At 43.2% G+C, this 27,935-nt stretch overlaps 1 protein-coding gene across 1 annotated transcript in view; it reads right to left on the reverse strand.

The window, feature by feature from the left end:
- The window catches only part of ANKH (ANKH inorganic pyrophosphate transport regulator), a 104,881-nt gene that overhangs the window by 45,452 nt on the left and 31,494 nt on the right, over positions 1 to 27,935 (reverse strand). The window lies entirely within an intron of this gene.

The raw sequence follows: 27,935 nt of genomic DNA on the forward strand, positions 1-27,935 counted from the left end.
CTACTGTGAAGAAATTTAACTCCATCCCAGCCAAAACCAGCACAGGTACCAAAATCAATCTTCTGCACCTGGCTTCTGAATGAACAAGCAAGTTCTGCTCTCACTGTTTTCACCCTGAGTTGGACCTTATTTCTCTGGGTTCAGCAGCAATAACTTGTGACATAGACGACTTCATCCTAAGGTAAATAATTATTTCAGAAGCACATAAAAAACTCCTGCTATACCAGAAGTCAGTCTCTTTCCTTTTTAAGTCATTTTATGGCTTGCCAACAGCCAAGGGTGATATAAGACCACTAAAATGCCACTTTGAGGCCTTAGCCCTGAACCAAATGCTGCACAGTCCTTGCAGGTCATCCACACAGGTAAAAACTGAGACATCGTTACATGCTAAAGTTTCAGGAGCTCAAACTTTGTTTCAGTGTAATGAGCTTTTCCCATGTAATTGCTGTGCATAGCAGACACTGTCCTATGATGTTTATCATGAAACTCGGCCAAATAGGCACATCACTAAACGTAGCTGTTCTTCCACATATTTCACAAGGTTCTGATCCTTTATTCATTCACATGTCCTTGCAGCATGTTTAAAAAGAAACACAGCACATGTATTTCAAGACATATTCAGGTTCAACTAACCTACTAATTCATTCTAGCTCTGCATTCTGCTAACGAATCACTGAGAATTAGATGGATTATTTTTACAGCTAAGGTGAACCGTAGGAAAAGACGCGTGACACTCCTTCAGATTCCAGCTTGTACCAAAATGCCTCTAAAATATTAAATAAAAATGACAGAATGATAAATTTTATCTGCAGTGTGACAGCATCAATCATCCGATACGCGCAGATAAATGTTAAAACAAGATTAGATTCAGAAAGCATGACGGATGAAATATGACTTGTTTTCACAAGTATTTTGTTCCTATGGGTTACAGCTGATGTGTGCTGACAGGGCCGTGGCAATGAGGCCAACCAGGAACATCTCTCCAGCCCACTCTCCACATCTCAGCCTACCCACTTAAACAGCAGGTCTAATACCGCCTTTTCTTAATGAACAAACCAGAAGGAGGATCATCAGGTAATCATGGTGAAATCCTTCCATTTCAAAGGTAAGCACAGCCTTTTTATTGCTTTTTTTTTTCCTTCCACAGACCACATAAGCAAACAACTTCTACAGACTTCAAAAGAAAGCACATCCCCATAGCAGAAATAAGCATTTTTCCTACTTTTCTTTTCCAATCTTTCTGTAAGAAGTGCTTACATTTTTGAAATTAAACCCCCCCCCACCAACAGAGCAAAAAGGTGTGGAAAATATCATCCCTGGTATCTCCCAAATGTCTCTCTTGCAACATGCTCTGTCCTCAGCACCTGAGGTTCCAAATGTTTTCATCCATCTTGCTCTAGTTTGTCCCTTCCTGAAAACACTAGACAGATACTGAATGTCTGCAGCTGTTACCTACAACCTTTTCTGGGGTATAGATAATTCTACCTATTGCACTGATAAGCATTTAGATTATATTTAATCTGCAGATGTCAAATACATTCATGGAAAAGACTGTGGAGTCTGAAATGAAGAGTCAAACTTAGATGTCTTTTGTGGTGATGCCTGTGATTATGTGGTATTTGATATCAAGGTGTACACAGAGCTATAATCTTTTCAATTAAACTTCCCGAAGCTGCTGATTCTCCCTTTTGCCACTGACAGTAAAAGGAAAATAGCCTGAGAATATGCTATATAGGGGGTTCCTTGGCCTTTCCCTCCTCTTTTCCTCTGTCAACAGTGAAATACTTTTGGCAGCTTCAACTTAAAGAGAAAGAGGTAACCAGTTTTGGTTGGTCTCGTTTAAAAGCTTCTCATCCCATCTGAAGAGCTGAATGTATTTCTAGCACAGTTGCATGAGTGGTTCCTTCCTGGTTAGGACAACTACTGAATACCAGAGTCTGCAGAGGATGGTATTCCGATGAATGCCAATTCAGGATGACTTCTGAGAAGGTCCCTGGGATAAATGGCATTTTAATAAATCACATTCCACCAAGAGGCACAGAACTATGAGCCCTCCACAGACCTTGGCCAAGCGCCGTCCTCAAGCCAGTGAAACTATCTCCATGTGACTTTGGCCCCAAGGTAATCAAGTTTCCCACCTCAGCAGGGCAGACAGAAAGACTTGAGCACTCCTCTTTCTCTCCCTCTCTGGTTTTACCAGCTGAATTCTGATCCTTTTTGTATGAGTAAATGTCAGTCAAATAGATACTTCTGAGTCATTTCTTCTGGACACACAGTGTGTACCAGGCAAGCTAAACTGGCAGAATCCAAAAGGGAGTTCTGTAAGAGGTATGTTGCCATTAATCTATACTCCTGTGGAACAGCTGGCTGACAGGATGAAATACTCCAGAGGGTAGACCTGAAAAAGCAATTCTCCTGAATGCTTGTTTGGAAAGATCCTTTGGACATGGGCAATCGAAAGGGCTGGGTACAGAGGGTTTAGTTTCTGTACTTTGTTTTTCCATTTTCGCTTTAAAATGACAGTGCAAACAGTTCTTCATTCTCAACTTCCAGACACAACACAAGAACTTGTAGAGCTTTTCTACCCCAGACACCACAGAATATTTTTGTGACTGAAGCTGCTAATGTCATATTTGATATCCTTAACCCACAGGAAATCCCAGATGCTTGATAAAGTTGCTTTGGGTACAATATGAAAGATATATCCACCTGATCTTTCATGGCATGCCAGCCATGCAGTTGGTAATCTTCCAGTGTAATTTCCTGTTAGATTTCCAATTAAATCTCTCATAAAGGAAGAAAAGTATGAACAAGGGCAAGGTCTCAGGTTTTTTTTATCCGACCTTGTTTTGTACTTTCTTTGTGTGAACAAAAACCAATAATGAAACTTCATCAGTAACATCTCTATTCTGTGCTTGTTTCAAACACAACAGAGTCAATCTCTACAAAGATTTGTACAGCTTCTCTATGAAATCTCAAAGAAATTGGTACTGACAGTAATAATGACAATATTTAATACAAGAAGCTAGCATGATCATACATATCTCAGATGTCATCCTACTTTTGGCTGGCTTATTCACACCAAACTTGAAGGCAGAACTAGGAAATGAAGATGCTCAAAGAAAGACTACTGGTGATGGCACCTTTTCATTAATTTTTAATGAACGTCTAACCTGGTCTGGTAGCAGATGGAAGTGTCACAGTAAATGGCTTTTAATCAAACATGATTAAAACAGTCACCGATTGCTCATCCTTCTTTCAGAAATAACAAAAGAAGTGTGATCTGGTAGGTGTATGAACTGGCCAGCTGAAGTAAGTCATGTTCCTAAAACACTTAGAAAGGCAGGCACCAAGTTCTACAGCTGCTTCTATGCAATGTCTTCTGTAGCCTGCTATGTTAACACTATAAGGATGAAATCTTTACTGAAGAACCCAGTAACAACCCCTTGAGACTTTATTTATGGATGATCATGTGCTGTCTCTAAAGCTCCCTAAAATCAGCAAAGAATAGCATTTTTAAATTCCCATGTGAAAGATTCAAGTCAGAGGAACAACAAAATACAGGTAATGACATTTCACACCACATCTTTAAAACTGGGTACTGCAGCTGGCTTCATCTCTTAGAAGGAACATATGAGACCTCTATCAGATTTCTAGGACATGCATAATGGATGAATCCAACCAACTTCTGCATGCAAAGGCAGTGATTTAAAAAGCAACAATTGTGAGAAAAATGTCAAGGGTCGAGCTTCTCCTATTTTGCATGAGCTTTCAGCACTGTTCACCAATGTTGGCACAAAAAGTTCAGTTCCCATCTACCGCTGCAGACCTCTGGTGTAAAAAACTCAAAGTTCGTCGCTTAAGCTGGTTCTGCAGAGTGACCATTTCTAACATGATCCTCCCCTCCCAGAGACTACTAGATGATCGATGCTTTATTTTGAATTGGATTAGACACATAAAAGCATTAAAAAATCCTCTGAGAAAGCCATGCCTATTGTGTGTGTTTTTTCTGCTTACAAAAACAGTTTATTACCTATGTACTACATAAAATTTCGATAGTCTATATGCAACTAGAAGGGCACATTTTCTACTTCATTGGAAGTTAACTATTAACTATGTAGTCAATACTTTAACCAGCTCATGTTTTTCATATAAAAGCAAATAAAATCCTGGAATTGGTAATTTTTGTCAATTTTGCTCATCCTAGAAAAGCAAGCTGGGACCTAGTGGAAGCCAACACATTCCTTCAGCTTCTTCAGTCTGAAGCTGAGATTCTGCCTGAGCTGTTTTTAAGTTTCTTCTACCTAGTAAGCAACCCAAGGGTGACATCAAAAGCTTTCTTAATTTGGCAGTAACTTGGCCAAATACATGTTCAGTTTGGCCAACATTTTTAAGACATTACCTTTCCCTACATCTTTATTCCTACATGCCCTCCCCTAAGAAAATGGAAGAGAGCCAACATATCCAGGTAAAGAGCAAGCTGATGTAGGAAACAGTCTTTCTCCTGTGTCAAATAATCTCTCTCTTGATGACTGTTGGCTGAGTTTTCATTTACCAAATCCTGTCACACTGCAATCTTCAGCATCAAATTTACCAGCTGGCTCTGGCTGTCGCACCACCCCATCAGCACTGCAGGAACCACAACATCAGAAGGACACCAGTTAGATCCAATGCTCTGTATGCACAGCATCATCAGAATGTTGGTGCTTCCTGAGCGTTAACCCACCCACCTCTCTGCTTCTGGCTGGATTTCCCATAAAGGTTGGAGCCACTGGAAGGCAATTTGAGGGAAATAGCTAGTGCTGTGGCACAGGTCTGTGTAAGACTTCCATGGACACAGACATAGCAGTGGGATAAAATGGGTTAAAAATAGCACATGTGCATTTATTCTGGTTCAAGATTGACCAAGAGACAGACCCGAATGGATAGAGGGAGTTCTACTTCGTAGATTGGAAGAAAAGTTGACTGAGGGGTGTTCATTGTTTTGGGACCTTTTTGGGGTTTTTTTAGTTAGGAGTTTGGTTTGTTTCACAATGCTTTTAGCCTAATTCAGTATCTCTAATTTTGAGTCAGCATCTGTTGTAGATCATGTGTCAGATGACATAAATGCCATCTGAGGTCAATTCCTATTAGCCCACTGTTAACATACTTTACTTCCCCCCGGCTCCCTTACTAAAGCTGGCCATGACAGAGCAACTAGTCACCCCTGCCCACAGCTCTGCAAGCGCTGACATCGGTTCAACCCACTGAAATAATCGCAGTCCCCAGCACGAGACTGCAGCCCCAGGCCCTGCTCTGAAGGACGAAGGGATGCAGCAGTGTTCCTTCTTTTCCTGTTTTTTAATTTCTCACAGAAATAGCTTCTGTTCTCTTCCTCGCATTATACCCCCCAAAGTAAAAAGGAAGCTGATTTACCATCAGTTGCGTATTTCACAAAATCACATTTTCTCGTGTTTATAAATTAAATCTCTGCAAGGACTGTTAGGAGACGTCTGTATGCGCACAGCAAATTTAATCTACGCAGGTCCCACGCCTGCCAACCTCTCACAACTCTGGCATATTACCTTTTTATTAGCGCTAACTCACTCTCTGCTGAAATACGCCTCGTGGCCTTCTCCTCCTGAAATGGCGACTGCCACTTTCTCCATGATCGGACCTTCTCACCAGGCTGCAAAGCGCTCAGTCAGGTGTGGGTTGGAAGGGGCCCTTGGGAGACAGCTTAGGGCCCTGTCCTGGGCAACCCACTCTCCCCCTGAACTTTAGGATGTAACCAGAACTGGCATCTGAAGCTCCATGGCCACCTCCCGTGTGCATTAAAACATGCTCTCCTGCCAGCGAAGGCCACACTGTTAGCATGGGCCTCCTACTTGGAAAACAAACAACTGGCATTTCCTCTCAATTCCCTTCCCACATAGAATTTAAGGGAAGTAATAATTATACCCAGTAATCAAATTCCCTGCTGTCAATACTGAACGAAATATTTCAGTATCATCACACTTTACGGCTGCTCTAGAGATTACCCTACTGCTGCTATCATTTAGAGTTACTAATTTTGGTACGGGCAGAACTAACAGTGAGCAGGGAGGGGTGGATTACTATACTGGAGTATGGCCATGCAAACAGGCATTTTGGGGTTTGGTGTAATAAAGAAGCAGAAGCCCCCCAAGATGGATGTCCTGCAAAGAGAACCTACTCTTAAATCAGCAGCTGATCCTTTTTGGAAAGAAACCCTTGAGTCACTTACTTCAGTGGTAGATGTCCAGGCTGTTTTGACAGCAGAAGATGGTGAGGTTCAGCCTTAAGGACAACGTGCAGGAAGGGACAAAAGTAATTTTAGACAATGGGGCTGTAAGGGAAGCACTCACTGTGCAAAACCAGATTTTTTTCCTTAAATCACTTCCAGACAGACTAAAGGGCAAGTTAGTTACATGAAGTTGAAAATGTCGGAATTAGGGGGTGGCTACATTTTGTTACCTGCCCCTTGCTCCCTCTCTCCTTGGTGTAGCTCAAATTCATCAGTAGGCAGGAGCAGACCAAAGTAAATGTACCTTGCAAACTGCAACCCCTCTGCTGTCAGTGGAGCTCCCCATGTCATTCAGAGCTCCCTGGAAACATCGTCATACACATCTGCTCAGCAAAATATGTGAAGTGATCGAGTCTCTGCCATTTAATGAACATTTCTTGTACATGATGAAAGAATAAAGCAAACTGAAGCAGGAGTCTGTAGGTTTTGTTCATTCAGCTTGGGTAAATGTTCTCTCTCTCACTGCAGACAGGAGGTAAGGAACCTGCTGAGCAAATGCATGAAATTCTCCACTTGTCATACGGCTGGGCTCAGGAAAAGGAAAGGCAAATAACTGCAGCTTGGTCTTTTACCCTCCTCAGTAATGCACAGTCTCAAAAAAGAAACCAAACCCAACAGAAAAAGAGAACAACTTATAAAGCACATGTCAAAGCTATGATGATTACAAAAAATGCACATCATCATCACCAATTGAGGCTTCTGTGCTGGAAAAGTAGGAGCTTGCCCAGCTGCCCCTGACCATGCAGTACAGCCCTAATTTAGGTGTCCCTAGGGCACTAGGTAATTACAAGTATTTACCGCCTAGTGTGGCCCAGCAAGCACTTGTAACTTGTGTTTTAGGGCTTTGCCCAACTTCAGCGGAGCAGAACACATCTGAGGTCTGTGCTTCTCATCAGCTGTTGTGTGGGGAGCAGGGAGCATGGCTGGTTATGGTCTGTCACGACACCGGGGTTCCCTGCAGCGTGCTCCAGGCTAGGCAAACCCCAGTTTGGGCTACGCAAAGCAGAGTTGGTGAGGTGTGAGTGCCTGAGACTGCAAGAGTACAGTTGCCAGAACAGGTTATGTCTTTCTTGCTTAGAAGCGACAAATAAGAGAAGCACCCAGATCCACGGCCTAAATACAAACTTGGTGTTTCCACTGCTGGAAACACCCATCGTAAACAAAGTGTAACACTGGTAAGAAAATCTTCCATTTGTTTTTCTTTCCCTTCCATTCTTATTCTTTGTACTGGCTTTACTAGGATGAGAGTAAAGTTACTCAGTTGAATTGGAAAAAAACCCTGTTGGGACAGTGATTTCCTTTCTCTAGGGCTGGTGAAAAGTGCAAAACACACTTTGAAGCACTCCCAGTTACTACGGCACTTTCCAGTACTCCAATTCCTGCAGAAAACACCCGTCTCACTAACCCGGTAATTCTGCCTCGAGAATTTGACTTAAATGTATCCATTTAAAATAAATGGGAAGTGGGTGGTAAAGACGTGGGAGTGGAGGAAGGCACAAAGGAGAGCAGGTAGACCTTCTCCAAGGTAAGTTTTTTTCTTTCAGAAAATTCAATCTTTTATGCCCACAGCCTCAGTTTTGAGAACCTTGAACCTCTCTCCCTGTTGTTGCAGGTGGTGTTGACAGGATTGGCTAACATTTCCTTTTAAAAATAGCTTGACTGATTCTCTTGGTATCTGATGTCACGAAGTCAGCAAGTCAGCTCACAATGAAACTATTGCACTTTTTTTTTTTCCAGGTAGTGGGTGTATGGAGCATAGGTTTCTCTATGAAGTTTCTCTTGAAATCATGCACTCTTTCTGAAAACCACCACCTTTCACAAAGGGAAGCGCAGTAATAATTCTAAATTTTAAACAAGCAAGGCCTAAAACACCCCTCTGATCTGAAACTGTGGGAGGCCATGGGAGAGCCTGATTACTGTTTCTTATGGCAACATTAGATGGCAGCTGGGAGCCCAATTGCTGCTGTTACAGTAAATGGCTTTCCATTATAATTGAAATACTGGTAAAATACCAATTAATCTGAAATGCAATCAGGCTAGACGTAGACAGGCTTAGACCTTACTGGATTTGATAATTATGGGGGCAACTCGAAAATGTATCAAAGCTTCAAGCTTTTCCTCTGTACCTCTTGGGAACATGCATGTTACCGAGGGAGACAAAACAGCATTCTTCCTGAATATACTGGGACATGCAAACCCTAGAGCCAGGGGTTCTCTGGAGTAACCTTGAAATGCCTTAATATAGATATTAGGGGGGAGTTCTTTGCAGAGAGTGGTAAGGTGCTGGAACAGGCTGCCCAGAGAGGTAGTGAATTCCCCACCCCTGGAGGTGTTTGAGGCCAGGTTGGATGGGGCCCTGGGCAACCTTGTGCAGACTCAGGCCTGGAGGTTGGTGGCCCAGCCTGTGGCAGGGGGGGTTGGAACTCTATGATCCTTGGGTCCCTTCCAACCCAGACCATTCTATGATTCTATAAGAGAAGACTTGAAAGCATCCATGGCGTAGCAAGCCTTGTAATTTTTATTTCTACGCATCTGGCAGGGGTGAGTCTTAACCAGTAGTGCAGTCACAAGTGAACATGTAAGTGATCCTGATTAGGCCAAATACATGGTACAATTTGATGCTTAATTTCAAAAGTGTCTGCCATTGGGTTCACAAAATCCAAATAAATTAAAAAAAAAGAAAATTAAATCTCATCCACCTGAAGAAAAGATCAGACACACAGTGGTTGAGGAACTGTGAATGGTGCTGCAGTCATACCTCCATGGGTTCGGCTGTCTAACAGCGTCTTTACAGACACCTTTAGCAACAGAGCACTTGCCACTGCAAGACACTTGATATTTAAGCTCAATGCTCTCCTAGCCTTGTGCCTACAACAAACTTAACTCCAAGCTTAAAACTGTATTTACTGACATCCTTTCTCATTCTTTCATTCCTTATGACCTGATGCAATGATCCCTTCTTAAAGCTGATTTTTTCAATATCAATGAACATTTTCCTACTAACTCACTCCCTCTAACTCCTTGACTTGAATTGCAGAGTTAAAACTTATTAGCTTGTTTTCATTTGTTTTACACAAGGCTCTGTTAAGTTCAATAAAAACACAGGGATTCCTAGAAGCTTGAGTAAAACTGATACTGAAACATCACAGTGCACAGGCAATTTTGCCTAGTGGGTTCTCTGTGACTCACTGGTTTTAAGTAATGGATTTCCTTACTCCTGGATTTCAAAAGTAGAAAGAAATGCGATGAAAACAGACTATCTACCATGGTTTCACAGCAGGACTCTACATCATGGAGAGGTTTCGATGGGGGAACAGCCTCCTGTCACTGCCTCCTTCAACCCCAGACCAGCCTTGTTCTGCTTTCTGAGTCATTTAACACCTATTCTCCACAGAGTTAGAGGAGACTCTCTTTTCTAACTTCTCCATACCTGTTTAGTTGTTTGTGTTTGGTTTGAGGGTTTTTTAATGTCCCCTTCCTGATGTGCAGAGAAGTACACAAGATGTAAAAAAATAATTCAGTACAGCTAAAATTTATCTCTGAGCTGCTTTAATATGAAATACAAAATTGGCTTTGGATGGGCATCCTGCCAAGATTCTTACCAAGAGGGAGAGAGTTGAGTGTCACACTACTGCCAGTACAGGGATTGAAAAATTGAGCCGGCTCCTTTGGCAGTGTAGTATGGCCTATGAGCTATTCTTACTCAGTGAATTCTTCACTACATTTCTCTGTCTACAAGAACACCACATGAAAATTTATGCTAATAAATGTTAGAAGAAAACAATACAACACAAGGTACATGCTGAACACCCCCCTCTCCCAAAACAAACCCCAGAAGAAAAAAAGACTTATTTGCAAAGCCCCGGAAGCACGGGTAATAAAAAGGACCAGCATTTCTTAGGACAAGTTGATGGGTCTCTGCAACTGGCTGTATTTTGCCTTAACAAAGCTTGAACACTTACTGCAGGGGGGTATAAACATAAACACAGTATCTTTCTATGCTAAACTGCCCAGACACCGTGCATTCTGTCTGACTGTACTGACAACTCTAATAGGGCTTAGCAATAAAGCAGGAACAAAGGACGTTTCAGCTCAGCTTTGGTTTCTGAAACCGTGGGTGTAAATAGCTTGCGTTGTATTTGCAGGTCCTCAGAAAAGTGTAGCACAAGCACCTCTAATGGCTTCATACTCAGGGCCTAGCAACAGGGTTGCTGCACACAATCCTTGTCCGCCAGTTTATTTAGAAGCACTGGTTTTCTACTGATGATAACATTCACAGTGGATGCTCCCCTTTGAAAGCATGATTAGATGAACCAACAGAAAACAGTGGATGCTTCTGCTCATCACGCTTCCCCAGACTGGAGCTTCTATGCTGATGAAACGCAAGCCCTTAGATACTGCTGGACTTTGTTTAGGCTTGCAGGGCTGTCAGGCAAAAGCATTAAGCGCTCCCAAAACCACTTCTGAAATGTGATGATGCTAAGGCCACCGACTCGGACTGCAATGGGCCGGCCGCCTTGGGGTAAACATAACGCTGAAGCTCTCGTAGGGATGGCGTGTAATACTAGAGCACAAACATTGCAGATCCATGCATGAGGCCAACAGCACACAGCGATCCTGACAGAACTCTGGTTTTTAACTTGCATGGCAGAAAAACTGAAATGAGGATATCCACAGCCTATGTGTCACACTTCTGGGAAGCAAGTTCCAGGAAAGCACAAAGACCACTGAGTAGTGTCCAGGTGTAGGTCAGGAACAAGTTGGTCTATGCTGGTCTTGAAAAACAAATTCTTTTGGTCATCAGGGAAATGAGGTCCTGGTACAGACCTAGTAGAGTGGTAGTAGGAGCCAACATCTGATATATTTTAAGGCAGTCAACACCGGTTGATGTCTTAAAACAAAAGCTGGAAGGTATACTTGCAAAGAAAACGAACATTTCTTTGAGAGAATGCCGCGTGGTGGTTTTAATCGCTACTCCCTCTGGTCATGTTCCTGCTGCTAATGTAGTATGTTTGTTCTGAGCAGTGTAGAACAAGGAACTTGTTCACACTAGTCACAGGTCTCATAGGGAAATTTATAACTGGAGCTAAAGCCAGGTTACACTCTGCCGGAATGCAAGAAGGGCTCTAGCTTGGGCACCGCAGCCCAAGAGCTGTAGGAGTACTGTGGGGTAAGCACTGTCATTTGGAATTGGTGATCCTAAAGAGACAGATGCTCAAACCCCAGAGCCTACTATAACTGTAAAAGCATCATTCTCAAATCCAGGTATTTAAAGACTTCAGCAATGCTGCACAGCACAGATCTTTAATAACCTCTGTTTGAAACTCTTTGCCCCAAGCAGTCAAAAACCTAACTGTGACGAGAGTAAAGTGAAAGCAGGTGTCAGGACATGCTCCCCTGCCTAATTGCTGAGACAGACCCTGGTGGGCTTCAGCCCTTCTTATGTCTCCTGTCTCATCAGACAGCTAAACTAGCTCTAAAAGCACTACAGATGACCTCCTGCCCTGCCACTGGGCAAGAACAAATTGCCTCAGATTTAAGAAAAGGGCAGCATTTTCACAAAATTAGAAAAGGAGGGACTCCATAGATACAGTATTTATTCATGCGTATTTCCTTTTCTATTAGGCATCTCCCTTACTACTTCTGGTTTTATTTTCAAAAGAACTGACTTTCTATTTCAACCAATTTTTGTGTTTCAGATTTGGGAAGATCCTTTGTCAAGGTTAAAGTGGAAGAGAACTGTTGCTGTCACTGCAAATTTAAGCTACCAGTTTGACTGATCTGTCAACTCCAAGCAAGAGTGCCAAAATCTTATTTTATATTGGGCCCTAAGCTGTAGTAGTTCTGTAACTCAATTAACAATCTCTTAAACCAATACAGAATTCCATGTCTTTTTTTTTATGCTATATGACTTATTTCATTCTGAACAAAAGACAGGCCGACTCAATTACATATTCAAATACTATAAATTCTTTTTTTTTTCAACCAGTAACAAAGCCGCTGCTGTTATCAAAAGGCTTTAAGGAAAATAAGGTATTCCTTTTTATTACAGAGCATTTGTGATGTCTTTCCCCAAGGAGACTATCTTGATTCCTTTTAATAAAGATGCCTTTGAGGAAGCAGATGCTTGTCACAGTAGTATCTAGTGGATTAAGCCCTTTCCCCCTGAAACAGGGAGGATTTATAACCAAAGAACCTTGAATTAACAGCATTGTAAAATTCAAAGACAATTGTACTCTGAAGCTTTGTTGCACGCTTATCTTGAAACCCGAACAGCACAGGACAAAGAAGAATAGTTTGAACCTCTTTCAGTGGTGATATTTATTTGACCCCCAATTTGGGGATCAACTCTTGAGCCCCAGTTTGGGCTTGCACAACTGCGTTCCCCCTCTCCTCTCAAGACTTCTGGAGAAAGCCCTAATGGGTGTGCTATCAACAACGGCAAACCCCAAAGCTCTCTGCTAAACCCTGAAGGGCTGTGTCAGGATGAACTGGCATGCCTCTTCATGCCTGGGAAACGAGACTCCAGACTCACCACCGTGCAGACATTCAGCCTGGACCACATCCCAGCCCCTGCCCTGCCTGAAGCACTTCAGTGACAGAGGGCCCCTCCTAACAGACCTGGTGGAGTGACAGTCTTTAACAGTGAAGCTGAGGGCACAGGGAGGTATACCCGAGTCTCCTGACTACCTATAGTCAGCGTTTCTTTCTCCAGGGTGAGAAGGGAAGCCACTGAGCCAGGGACATCCTTGCTGCCTGCAGAGGGAAAGCTCTCACCCGTGCACCCAGTGCTGGGACAGGAGCCAGCCACTGGGCAAGAGTGTGTTCTGGTGGAGGCCATGGAGCTGCACTAGGTATCAAGCCATGCTGTCAGAAGCATTTCTGGGAAAGAAACGAGGGTTATAAAGTGAAAATGAGGGCAGAGGGGAATAAACGCCTTTGAAAAAGAGATTTTTTTTGGTTAGAATTTTATAATGGCCATAAGGTCTTCTTGAGATGGTGCTGCAACTGGTAGTATGGTAATAACTTGCAACATAAGCTTCTGTTTCCAAGCTCACGTTTCATGAATGGAAAATAAGTGTACTTAAAATGCTATTTTATGCAAATGGCAGGACCTGATCCAGTAGCCTCTGAACTCAATGCAACTCAAAAAATGTTTTCTTCTTGAGTAATAACTTTTCTTGAGTGCTTTTGCTTCCTCAGGTGTCTTACCAGAAGACATGGAAGAATGTATCTGTCGAGTGTTGAGACCTCCTCCCCTCTCCCCACCTCTACCTTGTTCAGCCTCACAAACTTAAAGCAGATGCAATAATATCAGAAATGGAAAGGAGGAACAGTACAGGTCTACATAAAGTAGTGATTTCAAGCTCGCCTTCTTTTTTTAATACAGTGTTGCTTTTAGTGTTCCAAAGGTAGCATCTGTTAAAGGGTGCTTTCAACTCTCAACCCTGCCATCTGTGACCGTGACAAAAGTCACATGCCTTGTTTGGGATGATTCAGACATGTTTCTCTTCCAGCTGTTAGGTGAAATGGTCCTGGAGTTTCAGTTAAAAAGCCACCTTTGCTTTCTGTCCTGAATTCCTATGTTACGTACTCGAGGGCTGTTCACAAAGGTGCCGTAATCTTCCAGGCACGTTTACATTTCAAAGCAATGTTTATTTGGAGCATTCCACAGTTCACATTGTGCTGCAATGAAAGAGTTGTATAAATTCCATGTATTTATTTATGTCATTTTAATAACACTGGTTCGGGTTAGGATTACCGCTCTTCTCTGGAGATGGGAAGAACTGAAGTGGCTTCAAGCACCCACAGCCTCCAGAGGCTGCGCAGGGTATGACCGTACGCCGTGTGCAGCAAGCAGGGGTGCGAGCCACAGCTATGTGGGGGCTGGTCAGCCAGCCACTGACCCTGTGAGACGCTCAAAGGGCTTTCTAACCTTCTGATTCCATGTTGGGAGTTCTCCCTGCCCGCTGTTTGCCTACAGCAAATTAATAAACTGCAGAGAAAGCCTACAGTGGACCTAGACAAAACACCTGAATCCTACTGGTACTAGAGGGCATTTCAAGAATTCGCATTTAACCAGGAGCCTTTTCTGTTTCCTGCTCCTAGAGAGCCTGATGTTAGCAGCATCACACACGTTAACTTTAGTTATTTCAGTGCCAGCATTAAGCCATGTCATAGACAATTATGATTTCCCATCAGCACACAGTAGTTTGGAATAAATAGATTTCAGAAGAGGAAAGCAAAATCCAGGTCAGTGCAAGAATGAACATTCCATTTTGAAGCCGTATATACAGTGTAAATCCTTATGCTTCACCACATTAAAACCATTTTTGGACCCTAAGGTTTACTGACTCAATAACAAGTGGGTGAGTTCTCTGGGATGCTCAACATGCTTACCCAGCCTGCCTGCTCGCTGGGAAGCCTGCAATAGGAAAGCCACTTGTGGCTAGCAGGGATGCAGCAAGCCATACAGAAACACATAGGCAGCCCTGCTGCACTGGTAGACTTGGAACAGAAGGAGATGGCAGGTTTGGAAGGTGCCATAAGAAAAAGCTTATTAGACTTACAGAAGAAGACTTCAGACATAAAAAGTACTTGCAAGGTCTGGCTTTAGCAGAGAGTCATGATCTTTCCCTTTTCCACTGCGGCAGGCATCTCTACCTCTGCATCTCTACTGACAGCAGTAACGACAGAGGAGAGCGTGAAGTAGTCAGCTGGGGGAAACAAAGCTGCACACCCTATTGCAAACGCTCTTTTGACAAGCCTGTTTGCCTGTGCACACACATTTTATTTTTGAGGTGTGGGTGTATCTCATGGTGGAACGCCACCAAGTCAGTGGGAAGCAGGACTGCTGGTTTCAGCTCGCAAAACATCCCAGTCTGCTGCAGACGCCTTTGCACAGGTCTGTGGGAGTACTGCTGGCAACGGGTACTCCAGTGTATTCTGACCACGTTACAGGCTTTGCCCACACCAAGTAAACAACCACGCTTGCATATCACAGCTGTGAAAACAAAAAAGTGGGAGAAAATCTTCAAGTGGCGCTTGCATGGGAGAAAAAGTAATGACGAGCCCTTCAGAAAGCCACCACTGAAGTAGAACGTTCACCTCCTATTATTATTACTTGAAATCGCTCAAAGTATAACAAACATCATTCCAGTCAAATCAAAATAGTCTGTCGCCGCTTTTCTCACAGTAAATGCAGCAACATTGAATGCAGGCAAAGCTGAGGATTGATGCTGTACTCGGTAAGCTTAGCACAGGGTCCAGACAACAACAGCTAGACAGTCTGCACTGCAAACCTTTGAAAGAACCAGTGCATGAAATTGCAGGGTGTTTAATTAATTTGTCATGCTGGTGTTTGTACAATCTGATTAGGTAACAGCATCTGATATGGTATCACATAGGAGAGGATTCATCAGACTGCATAATTACATGGATTAGAAGAGGACCTCCAGAACGCTTACGGGGCCAGCTCAAAGAGAAACACAATCAGCAATGCTGAAAGGACAGGCACCAGCCTCGAAGGAATTTATTGGTGGGGCTCCTGAAGATCAAGATGATATTTTTTAGCATTTTCATTAATTTTTATTCACCACATCACAAAGAGGGTGAATATGCAGATTACGTATGCTAAGGATGCAAATTCAGTAAGCACCACTGGCAGAGATGACTTTAAGACTTGTGTAATAAAAGTGGGATGAAAGAAAAAGTAGAAAAAGCCAAGCCAAATACTGGGGACTAATAACAAGAATTTCTGCCCCAAGCCAGGAACTCATCAGTTAGCGTGGGTGTACTAACATGTTGCCAAAAGACTGACCAGCAGTGCCATGGAAAAAGGCAAATGCAATTGGGGAATGGGTCTGGTGAGGCATTTCTGGTAGAAACTGAGAAATACTGTTGCCATTTTAAGTCCTTGTTCAGATGGCAGCGGGAATAACTGCACTGGATCAAGGAGGCTTTTAGAGCATCCCTGGTTGAGTGGAAGGTTACAAAGCTGATCCAGAGGTACAGGGAAACCTGATCAAGTGAGAGGAAACCAGAAGAGCTTGTTTTCCATAGCAAAGGGAAGGCTGAGTGGCTGCTCTGTTTCAACATAACCGTGATGGAAAAAACAGGGAAGAAGAGCCATTTAATTCTGAAGATGGTGCTGGCACTAGAACAAATGGGTATAAACAGGACTTGGATACGTCCTGCAGCTCTTTAACCACTGAAACAGAAAACTGCTTTTCCTCTGAAGGTAACAGGAGCAAAAGGAGATGCAGCACGATCCCTCTCAGCACTAGGTAACTTGTACACATGGAGGTAGGGAAACATGACCTGGAAAACCAGAGGGGTGCTTGTATCTTGCTTTTTATTTCCATAGTCACTTGGATCTCTCATCCCATTTCACCCCTTCTTCAGTACAACACACAGCATGGAAATAAGAAAACACCTCTAAAAGCCAGCTTTCCACCAGGGGGTCTTGCCTCCCTTTGCAGAGGATGCTCCCAGGGAGAACTTCAGCAGAGGGCTCTGGCTGAGATGCTCTAGGTCCCATCCCAGAAGCGTTTTCCCTCCTTCTCCAGATGATTTCTAACAGAAAACAGCTGGTCCAGCATGCAAGACAGCATATTTCAGTGCTACTGAGAGCTCAGAATGCATGTGCAACAGCTGTCATATAGGGGGAAGTTGTTGGGTGTGTACGGGGGCTTTGATAGTCCTGCTTTTTTCTGCCTGTGACCCCACGCTATGGTTACAGCTTCCTCTTTTTTTGCCTCCCTGCTTCCTCTTTCCCTTCAACAAGTAAGAGGGCAGATTTACAGTCTTTCAAAGAAAGCCTGGGAGGGAGAGATAGGTCCCAACCACATCACCCCTATTTTCCTGTGCTCTCAACCACCACAGCACCCATGTCTTTCTCTGTACACCATGTTCACGTCACACCAGCCTGCCAGCACCATTCAATACTGTTATACTTAGAGGCATCGCCTCCTTTTTCTTTAATCTTGCTGGCTTTGGCTTTTATTAGCCTTGCCCCAAGTTATCTCCTCTAGCATCAGTTAAATGAACATTTTATCAGCATCACTGGTTTTACTTGTCTACACAGGCAAGCAGAACAGATGAATGTGTATTAGAGGATATAACGGAGATAACTGTATGTGCACGTCAAGCCAAGATAATGAGACATTTGATTAAGAACTAATTTTTGTGGGTTTTAGAGGTGAAATATTGTGAGAACTCTGCATTCCATAAGGTGCAGGCTATGAAGTTTATTTTAGTAAGAGAGTAACAGTATCTGCGTCCTTCCCCTGTTTAAATCTCAGAAAGACTTCAAGAGGGTATGAGATAGGGAATGGTGTGGGAACTCCTACACCAGCCAGGTACAGGAGCCAGCTGCCTTGCCTCAAAATGGCTTGAGGCTTGCTCACAATCGATCTTTAGGCTAGCAGCTAGTAAGACCCTGGTTAGTTTGGTGCCTCAGTCCACTGGGAAGAAATACTTCTTTTCCTTAGCACCATCCCCCTTTTTTTTCATCATTCAGTTTTGCTTGATTTTGTCGGCATGGCACCTTTTGATCTTCAGGGGCTATGAAGCTTGCCCACCTTAAACCATAATCCTTTCCAGCACACTTACCTGCTCTAAGGTATTACTTCTACAAAATACATATACTGGGACAAACTTGGCCAGAATGCCCAATCATAAAAGTGGCTGCATTTGTTTTCTGGAGTGTTTGCAGAGGCTTCAGAGGAGAATCCCAAGGATCCTCTCTGACTTCAGAAATCCCTTCCAGTAAGCTGCTGCATGAAGAACACAGGAGGAGGAGTCTGCAGGGTGGATGCTTCTCTGCCTCTGCTTTCTATAGGTATTCACATCTGGATAAACTGGAAAGAAGGAAGCTCTCCTCCTGAGGTTATAAGATGGAGGAGAACTGAAATGGAAAATGAAATAAATCTTTCTGTTTGGACTTGTGAGTAATAACTGCTGAAGCCAACCTTTCCACACAAAATGCTCCATTGGTTTATGTGGCCAGGATGTTTTGCCACCAAAATCTAGGTGGAGTCAATTGCAATCTGTCCTGTGGGTTTTGTGGTACGTTAATATGTTTTCTAAATTTAACACACTCGAGGGCAGGAGGCTTGGATTCCTGAAGATAGCAACTAGTGTATTTTTTTCCTTTTTCTTTCTTACCAAATAGACCTAGATGGAAAGGTTTCTCACAGTTTTCTCTCCTTCCTACCACAGCCCAGTCAATGAACCAAAGTTTATTCAATTTGCCCCTTTGGGAGTGGTGTTCATCTGCATGTCTGAGAGGGTGAGTGACTGCTTAAGCGAGAATAAACATCCTGGGGGAAGGAGAAGCAAAATTCAGCTCTTTTGTGTAATTAAAAACCAAGTGTATTTCCTCCTTATTTCAGTCCTTTGAAGAAATATGATGTGCAGTGAGCAGTTCACTGAGGACTCATGAACTTTATTCCCCTGCATTCATTGCTGAAAAACTCATCAGCACATGAATAGTTCAAAGAATGATACTAAAAAGTGACAACAGGAAAGGCAGAGCTATGGTTCGTCTGGCAGTGTACTTCCTGATGACTAAGTACTCACAGCACACGAGTGGAAAAATCTGATACTACACTTGAAGGCCAGAGGCCATAGTCCAAAAAAACAATCTCCTATAACAAGGAAAAGATTCCACTTAGCCTCTGAAAGTGTCTTCAGTTTTTCATGGGCATGGAGGCAGGCATGACTTGAAATGCCAGACCTGAAATCCTGATACAGCTAATTTGGCAGAAGATGAATGAAAACCTACCTTTCTACTCCCCTGAGATGCAAAGCCAAAATACCTTTAAAAGATACCTAATAGAGAGAAGAGAGTATTCACTTCTAAGTGACAACAGTATTGTGATCTAAGCAGTCATCCGCGTTCTACTGAAAGAGAATGCCCCTCCCTTTGGCTAAGGGGGTTCAGTGATGCTTGTCTTCTGCTCAGAGGTGGCACTGTGATGTACTAATAGCCAAGAGACAAAGTATGACATTAATTAAACAAAACAATACATCAATATTTAAGTAAAAACTCACAAACAACTCGCATTATGGATTCTAAGAACACTTTCAAGGTCCTAATCCAGGAGCCAAAACAAACTGTGGGGCTTAAACCACCGCTCTGAAGTGTTGTTTAACTAAGGCTGAAACCCAACTGAACACTTTGAGCAGATCTGTAATGGAAAATGAGGTGGTTTGCCTCCTTCCCTAGTGAACAGTCATACCTTTACAGACCCTTTTGCTCAAGGTTAACCTCTCAAACCTCTCTACACTATTTGTCAAAGAAGAGTGGGGATACAAGCAATTCCCTAGAAACCGAGTAAATTTTTTTTCAGGATGGTGAACAAAAAATAATACACATAGACAATGTGTAAGCCAGACACAGCCTTATTTATAAATACTGCAGTGCTTTCTTCTAGTCTCAGTCCTCAAGGACCAGAGCTGTTAGGATAGGGAGCGCCTCCTCTATATTTGAACACTGCTGAGCACCAGTGCACATATGTATTGTTAATGAAGACATCATGATAAGCGAAAATACTGTTCGTGGTCTTTTCTTGTGATGGAAAGGAGAGGAAATAAACTGAGGGCTGAAATGCACTGACTGAAATTGACATTTGTGATGGTGGTGGTCCTATAACCAGAGATGTACCTAAACAGGTTAATGTGCATCAGAACTCCTTTTCATGGAATCGCAGAAGGGCAGGGCTTGGAAGGGACCTCTGGAGATCATCTAGTCCAACACCCTCTTGTCAGAGCAGGATCACCTCGAGCAGGATGCACAGGACAGCGTCCAGGTGGGTGCTGGATATCTCCCAAGAAGGAGACTCCACAGCCTCTCTGGGCAGCCTGTGCCAGTGCTGTTACCCTCAGTGTAAGGAATTTTTTTCTTACATTGAGATGGAACTTCCTGTGCTCCAGTTTGTGCTCGTTGCCCCTTGTCTTGTTGCTGGGCACACTGAAAAGAGTCTGGCCCCATCCTCTTGACACCTGCCCTTTAGATATTTACAAGTACTGATGAGATTCCCTCTCAGTCTTTTGTTCTGCAGACCAAACAGACCCAGTTCTCAGCACCTTTCCTCACTGGTGAGATGATCTAGTCTGTAATCACCCTCGTAGCCCTCTGCTGGAATGAATCTCTTCATTAGTTCCCTGCCTTTCTGGAATTGGGGAGCCCAGAACTGGACACAGCACTCCAGGTGTGGCCTCAACAGGGCAGAGCAGAGGGGGTGGATGACCTTGAATAACCCTTGACCTGCTGAACACACTTGCTTCAATGCACCCCAGGACACCACTGGCTGCCTTGGCTGTGAGCGCACACTGCTGACTCATGGAGAGCTAGTTGTTCACCAGGACTCCCAGGTCCTTCTCTGTGACTTGTAGCAACGTCAGCCTGGACTGGTGCCTGGGGTTGTTCCTCCCTAGGTACAGCACCTTACACTTGCCCTTGCTGAACTCAGTAGGTTACTTTCCGCCCAGTTCTCCAGCCTGTCCAGGTCTCACTGAATGACAGCGCAGCCTCCCAGCGTATCAGCCACTTCTCCCAGTTTCATGCCATCAGCAAACTTGCTGAGGGTGCACTTTGTCCCTCCATCCAGGTCACTGATGAATATGTTGACTAGGACTGGGCCCCATAACAACCCCTGGGGCACCCCACTAACTGCAGGCCTCCAACTAGACTCCATGCTGCTGTATTTGAAGTATTTGTAGGTTCAACTCCAATCATGACTTTTTCAGCATTTATTATTTCCCTCACGTTAAAACAGAAACAAAAAGACCTCAGATTAAAAAATATCTGCCGGCTGTGAAAGGTATCTCCATGTGCTTCTGAAAAAAATCTGTCACTTGTCTACTATCCAGTTCTACCGTGAAGTGTAACCCATAACTCAATGCTTCCTTAAGGCAGCAACAAACAATTGAGCTCATTTTATTTCCCCACTATTGCACGGCTAAAAGAAAACACAAGGAGTTGCTAAGTTTAATGCTCACCCCACTGCGATGAAGCAGATATCCAGGCCTTCCATGTAAAGTACCTTAACTGAATTAGCAGGCACCCTGTGCCCAGTGAAAAAAAGAGGGGACTTGCCAATGAAACTACCCTTTTATTCACCCATTGCTGTTCTCCAGCACAGCCCTGGTAAGAAAGCTGGAGGCAGAGAAAGGGGAAATGAGGATGGTTTTTAGTGACAAGTTCAGCCGTGCAAGCTTTTTCTGTTTTCAAATCCAGTAAATTCATTCAAGCAGCATTACCTAAAAACTCATCATACCTGAGTTAAAGAAACCAAAACATACCAGCCCTAGTGCTTCAAAAGCATTGAAGCGATAAAAAAATCTACTGACAAAAATGTACCTGTTGATTAGCTTAAAGAAATGAAGTTTGCATCTTTTAACCCTTTGGAGTTTTCAATTTTAGCATCTGGAGTACTGTCAACCTCGAAAAGTTGAGCTGTTGGTACTACCATTTTAGGAAATGCCAACTGTAGTAAGAAATTATTACAGCAAGTACCCAAGGAATTTTTCTTACTGTTGTCAACAAATGGAAGTATGGAGTAGCCCTGTATCTATTAATTTGATCAAATTACTTTATTACTTCCCTTAAGGGCTAAACTCCAATGCTAGGATAATTTCATACCTTCTTACTGTGCAAAGACATCAGGCTGCTGCATTTGTACTGAACTGAATTGGCTCACTTGTCCTATGCCAAGTCCTCTACTTCAGTCTGCACATCAAATGAAGAAGCAAGCATGTGCTCGGATGCTGTTATTACATCCACTGGGCACAGGCCTGCAAAGGCTCTTTTCTTCTTCACAGGCTTCTCGTTCAGACAGCTTCTTACAGAGCTTCACAGCCGTCTAATTGATTTCAAAGGTGTCTAGCAGCGTTCAGAAAATCTGACTTAGTGTGTTTTAAGCTGACTCTTTTGATGTGTTTCTTAGCAATGTGCTCAGCTGGGATTTCCTAGTAAGAAAATAATTACTTCTTTTTTTCCCCCGCTTATATTTGCGATGCCTGTTAGAGGCAGATCACTAATCACTCACTTGGCCCTATCACTGCTTTCAGCTGCTGGCTCGCCAGGTGACTCACCTACCTTACCAGAAGAAGACGAACCAAAGGACATAATGATGTGATGTTAATACCCTTCAGTGAGACAGGTGAAATGCAGAAGTTGAAGGGGAGCAGCTTTGGGAAGTGGCAGCTATCCAAACTGCCTTTTTCAGACTTCTTTAAAACTACTGCCTTGGCAAAAGGCAATGCCCCGAGCAATCCTTCCAAAGCTATTGTACACGCTCCACGAGGTGCTGTGCAGCCCGCGTCTGTATGGTGGATATAAATTTTCCTCCTGAAAGGAATAAATCTTTCACAAGTAAGGGGAAGAGGAGATATGGTTTCTAAATGAATGATTCATTGTTGGAGGGCTCCGTCTTGATTTGCTGGAGTTGCTACGATACCGCAGCAGCAATGCCAACTTGTCATAGCCCTTAACGCTCTCTGGAAACTCAGCAAGCTGAAAAGGCATCGCTGAGAGAAATTATTTATTTTTAAACAGGACGTGTGTATTTACCACAAAACCTTTCAGTCTCCCACCTTTCTCCATAGGCTGGCTTGAAAAAAGTTGTGTAGCCTTTTTTTCCCCCATGGTGGGTTCTGGGGGAGTGAAGGGCATAAACAGGAAGGCAGCGTACACTGAGAAAGATGGCAGGATGCCCCAAAATGGTAATTTAAAAAACTCTCTTGCTGTGCCTGCCAAAGCTTGGGTTTGAGCCTTTTTTTCTTTTTTTTTTTTGATAAAAAGAAAAATATTGTCAACAACTTTCCGTCGCATTGAAAAGCATATGTGGCTTTGCTGATTCATGTTTATCGAGAAAAAGAATGGAAGCACACAGGGCTATACAAGAATAAAGCCAGGATTTCTTTTGAGAATTCTTGTGTTTGTAACTGTAACAGCAGTAACACCAACAACTCTGTCTTTGAGCAGCATAGGAAATGCGTCCCTCACCTTAAACAGGGCTCTTGCAGCAGGCTAGCAGTACCAAACAGGGAACTGGCACTAACTGGAGCCTAACAAAAGTGGCTAGTGGAGATGGAAGCAAGGTTATAGGCAGGGAGAAAGAAATTAATTACCATCATGCAGATTCATGATGCAGCAAACTGAGGGGGAAAATATGGAACTGAATTGCTGTTGTTGCTGAAGGAAGCTTGGCTCCCACTGCAAAAGAGCCTGCAACTGTCCCAGGAAGATGAAAACTCTTGAAGAGGAAAGAGTTATGCCACATCCTTACCACAGGCTGCAGACTTGCAGACAAAGTGAAATAGCAAAATTAATTTAATAAATAAATACTGCCAGCAAGTCATTTCACAGAATCACAGAATCATAGGGGTTGGGAGGGTCCTGGAGAGATCATCGAGTCCAACCCCCCTGCCAAAGCAGCTCCCTAGGACATATCACTCAGATAGGTGACCAGACGGGTCTTGAATATCTCCAGAGATGGAGACTCCACCACCTCCCTGGGCAGCCTGTGCCAGGGCTCTGTCGCCCTCACTGGGAAAAAGTTCTTCCGCATGTTGGTGCGGAACTTCCTGTGCTCCAACTTGCAGCCATTGCCCCGTGTCCTGTCTCCACAGACCACTGAAAAGGGGCTGGCCAATTCCCCCTGCATCCCATACTTAAGATATTTATAAACATTAATAAGGTCCCCCCTTAGTCTTCTTTTCTCTAGCCTGAACAGTCCCAGCTCACTCAGCCTTTCCTCATAAGGAGAGCCTTTCCTCATTTCATAAGGATCATAATGATAAAAAGATGACAGCCTCCAGGTACACATTACCTAAGCACACATGCCTCTTCCACAGCAAAACCAACTTAATTTTCTGCAAAGGGCTGTAGTACATGCTGCTACATTCCTTGTTTTAAAGGTCTCACTAATCCTCTTAAATTCAGAAAACAGAGAGTACTACAGAAGTGAGAAGTCAGAGACAACTGCTATTAAAAAGTCTTCTGCACCTATGCCTTGCCCCTGCCAAGTCACAAAGCATAAACAAAGCAAGTTGGATGGAAATCAAAGTAGGGCAATTGTTTGCAGAAAACAGATTATATCAGGGAATGGATATGCCCAGCCTCCACTACCGAAAGGAACAGAAGTGATATTTAACTTAACTTTTGGGTTCTATTTGGAAAAAATAAAGGGGTTAGTTTATTTTTAAAGAAAGAACAGATATGTTTCTGAATTCATGACTGAACTGGCATGAGAGCCATCTCTGTGTGGTTCTTCAACAACTTAAGTACTTTCTAGAAGCATCACCCATTCCTGATGACCTTTGGCAAGCAGTGCCTGCTTTCAAAGAGGTTGTGCTCCTTGACTGACAGCTCTGTCACATTTTGCTTTCAGTGCATGCTGAGAAATGACCTAGATTGGTTTTGTAGGAAGAGAGAGGTCCATTTGAGTAATTTTTTTCTTAAATAAAATATCATACAGAAAAAAAAAATAAATAATGTTGCCATTAAATCTCTGTTCTTCATATCGCAATTAAATTAAGTCTGAGTAAGTTCCAGTGGTGGACTACAAGCACTTGCATAAGGGTTTTTTAATATAAAAATCTTCTCAAAAAGTAATGAACTGTTCCTGCTCCTTTCTGGCTGTTTTCTAAGACCACCTGTGTTGACTTCTATTAAGAGATGTTTACTATGCCGACCAGTACTGGCTTATTACATACAAATAACCGTGGCTATTAGTGTCCTCATAGTATTCTTGTCTTTAATTCCATGGGCCATTCCTAACCCCTAATCTTACCGCATTCTGTTCAAAAGAAGAGACTTTCCTCCCTTTTTTGCTGTGTCCTACCAAACATTCGTTGTTCAAAAATATCGAATTGAAGTGATACAAAATGACCCAGCTAAAATGGCACCAGACAGAACACATATATTTTAAAAGACACAGCTTAAATTTAAATATACGGAAACTGCTGGTGACCTGGCTTGTCATTTTGGAGCTTGCTTCTAAAACTGAACAGGCAGATGTTTCATCCTTGGACTGCAGAAGGATTCTTTACAAGTCCTGTCGCTTCTCAGTCTTTTCCCCTTGGTATTGCCATTTGTGAAGAAACTGCTACTGACTTCTTAGGCCTTTGCTGCTTGACAGTAGCAGGAAAACAGGGAGGTTAAAAGAGCAGTCATACTTGAAAGGGACTTAAAAGGATACTTAAAAGGACTTGAAAGGAAGTACCAGCAGTGTCAGGAGGAAAGCATGCTCTCTGAATAAAGGCACTGATTCCCTACGGCTTCTCCAGCCTTTGATTAAGCTCAGCCCTGCGGACACTCCTGGTAGGATCCTAAGGGCTAATTAGAAAATTGACATGAAATGATGAGTGTCTTCCCAGCTGGCCTTTATCCTTTGCTTTCCTTCCAAAGGGAAAAAAAATTAACCCAAACCAGAAGGAGGGATTACTGTACCCAACAGTAACAAGAGAGACAGAGGTACATTTATTATGGTGGTTACTCTGCCATACACGTGCTGCAGCCACAGGGGCTGAGCTGCAGGAAAGAAGGCTGCTATTAAAAAAGTGTCATTCCTAGGAAGCCACCCGTCCCTTGGAGCATGTGTGAGAGGCTGTGGGAAGAAAGCCACTCTCAGGCAAGGCAGTGCTGCCGCTGCCCCTTTCCTAATACAGCTTTGGGGGGCAAATGGCATGAGGAATTCACCCAGGGGGCTTGCAGAATTGAAGTGGGGGAAGTTAATTTCCTTCCTTTGCTGCCAGTGTTCACGAACTGTGTACCTTGCTTTAGTCTCCCTTGTTGGTAATTCTTACTGCTCTCCTCTGACACCAGATTAATTATGAGTTTGGCACGGGGTCTGAAAAACAGAGCTGCACAGTGACTCAGCACAACAGCAAAAGGGGAAAAAAAGAAAATCAGAAGCCAAAATTGATCTGCCTGCACCAGCAGCTGAAATACGAATCGTAATAGAAAAAAACCCAGCAAAACCAGCTGCACCTTCCACGCAAGCTGCCCAGAGCGTGGAGTTCATACCTGAAGGTAGCTCTGCCTAGAAATAGCTACCACTGTAATTTATTATGCTACACCTCACCGAACAGGAACATCCTTTGACAACACCAGGGGGAAGAATCAATTTTCCTTAGTCCAGCATGTCTGTGCAGTCAGATCATGGCTGCTGGCTAACTAAGCCTCCTGACTGAGGACATGGCAAAGAAGGAGAGAAAAGAAGTGGCAACCACCATGACACAGCTGGCCTAGAGGCTAAGCACCTTAAATCAGGTCTGCATTACACTGCAGTGGTTTAGAAGCACAATGTTATACAAAAATATGATGCTAGTGGTTACTGTTGCAATGAAAAGCTTCAGCATCATGTGTCCCTGGGTTACTGATCTGAATCCTGAATATCACAGGGGGAATCATCATATAAATGGAACTAGGCCCCATGTGTAAAGTAAGAGCTCTATATCTAAGAACTGCTCATGACCAGAAAGTTTTATTTGCTTCTCTTAACTTTAATTTAAATACTGTCTTAAATGGTAAAGGTCTTCATAGCTCTTACACTGCTGAGAAAAATACAAGTCTCAAATGAACACCTGCAAATACTGGTATTAACAGAGAGAGATGTGCCTGATTTAGGGATGCACACATTCAGTTGGCAGCGGGAAGAAGCAGAGACTGTATTAGAAAGAAAGATCAGCATGTGACAGCATCTTCCTGACATAGGAGCTGTTTAACTGAATAAAAAACATGGCCTGGAGTTTTTTTGACATGGTCTGAAGTGAAGAAACTGCAACGTGCATTGGGAATTTAAGTACGTAGCAACCACATGGTGGAAAATGCAATAGCACTATACAAATAAAGAACACCCCATGCCGACCTTCACTGTGTGGATTTGGATATCTGATTTCTATATGCAAAAGCTGTGACTTTCAGGAGGCCTTCCACTCTGGCAGAAGGAATAAGGCACCTTCATGAGGAAAGACCACTGACCGCAGTCTGCCAAAATAAAAGGTTCATGTAAGCCTCTGCATAACAGAAGTTTAATGAAACTGGAGTTCACAAAATCTGAATCCTAAAAAACTATTTGTTTTATATTTTACAGAATAAACTGATGCTAAGCTTTACACAAATGGGACAGAATCAAAGTTCATCAAGTCCATCTGCCTGTCCAATACCACCATGTCAACTAAATCTTGTCCTAGAGTGCCACATCTATGCATTTTTTAAGCACCTCCAGAGATGGAGACTCCACCAGCTCTCTGGGCAGCCAGTTCCAATGCCTGATCACCCTGTTAGTGAAGAAATTTGTCCTAATGCTCAATCTAAGCCTCCCCTGACACAACTTGAGACCTTTTCCTCTCATCCTATTGCTAGTTACACGGGAGAAGAGACCAACACACCTCACTACAGCCTCCTTTCAGGTAGTTGTAAGGAGTGATAAGGTCTCACCTCAGCCTCCTCTTCTCCAGGCTAAACAACCACAGTTCCCTCAGTTGTTCCTCATAAGACTTGTGCTCAAGACCCTTCACCTGCTTCATTGCCCTTCTCTGGACACGCTCCAGCACTCCAATGTTGGTTTTGCAGTGAGAAGCCCAAAACTGAACACAACACTTGAGGTATGTCCTC

The sequence above is a fragment of the Gallinula chloropus genome, assembly GCF_964237585.1.
Source record: "Gallinula chloropus genome assembly, chromosome: 2".
In the NCBI taxonomy this organism is placed as follows: Eukaryota; Metazoa; Chordata; class Aves; order Gruiformes; family Rallidae; genus Gallinula; species Gallinula chloropus.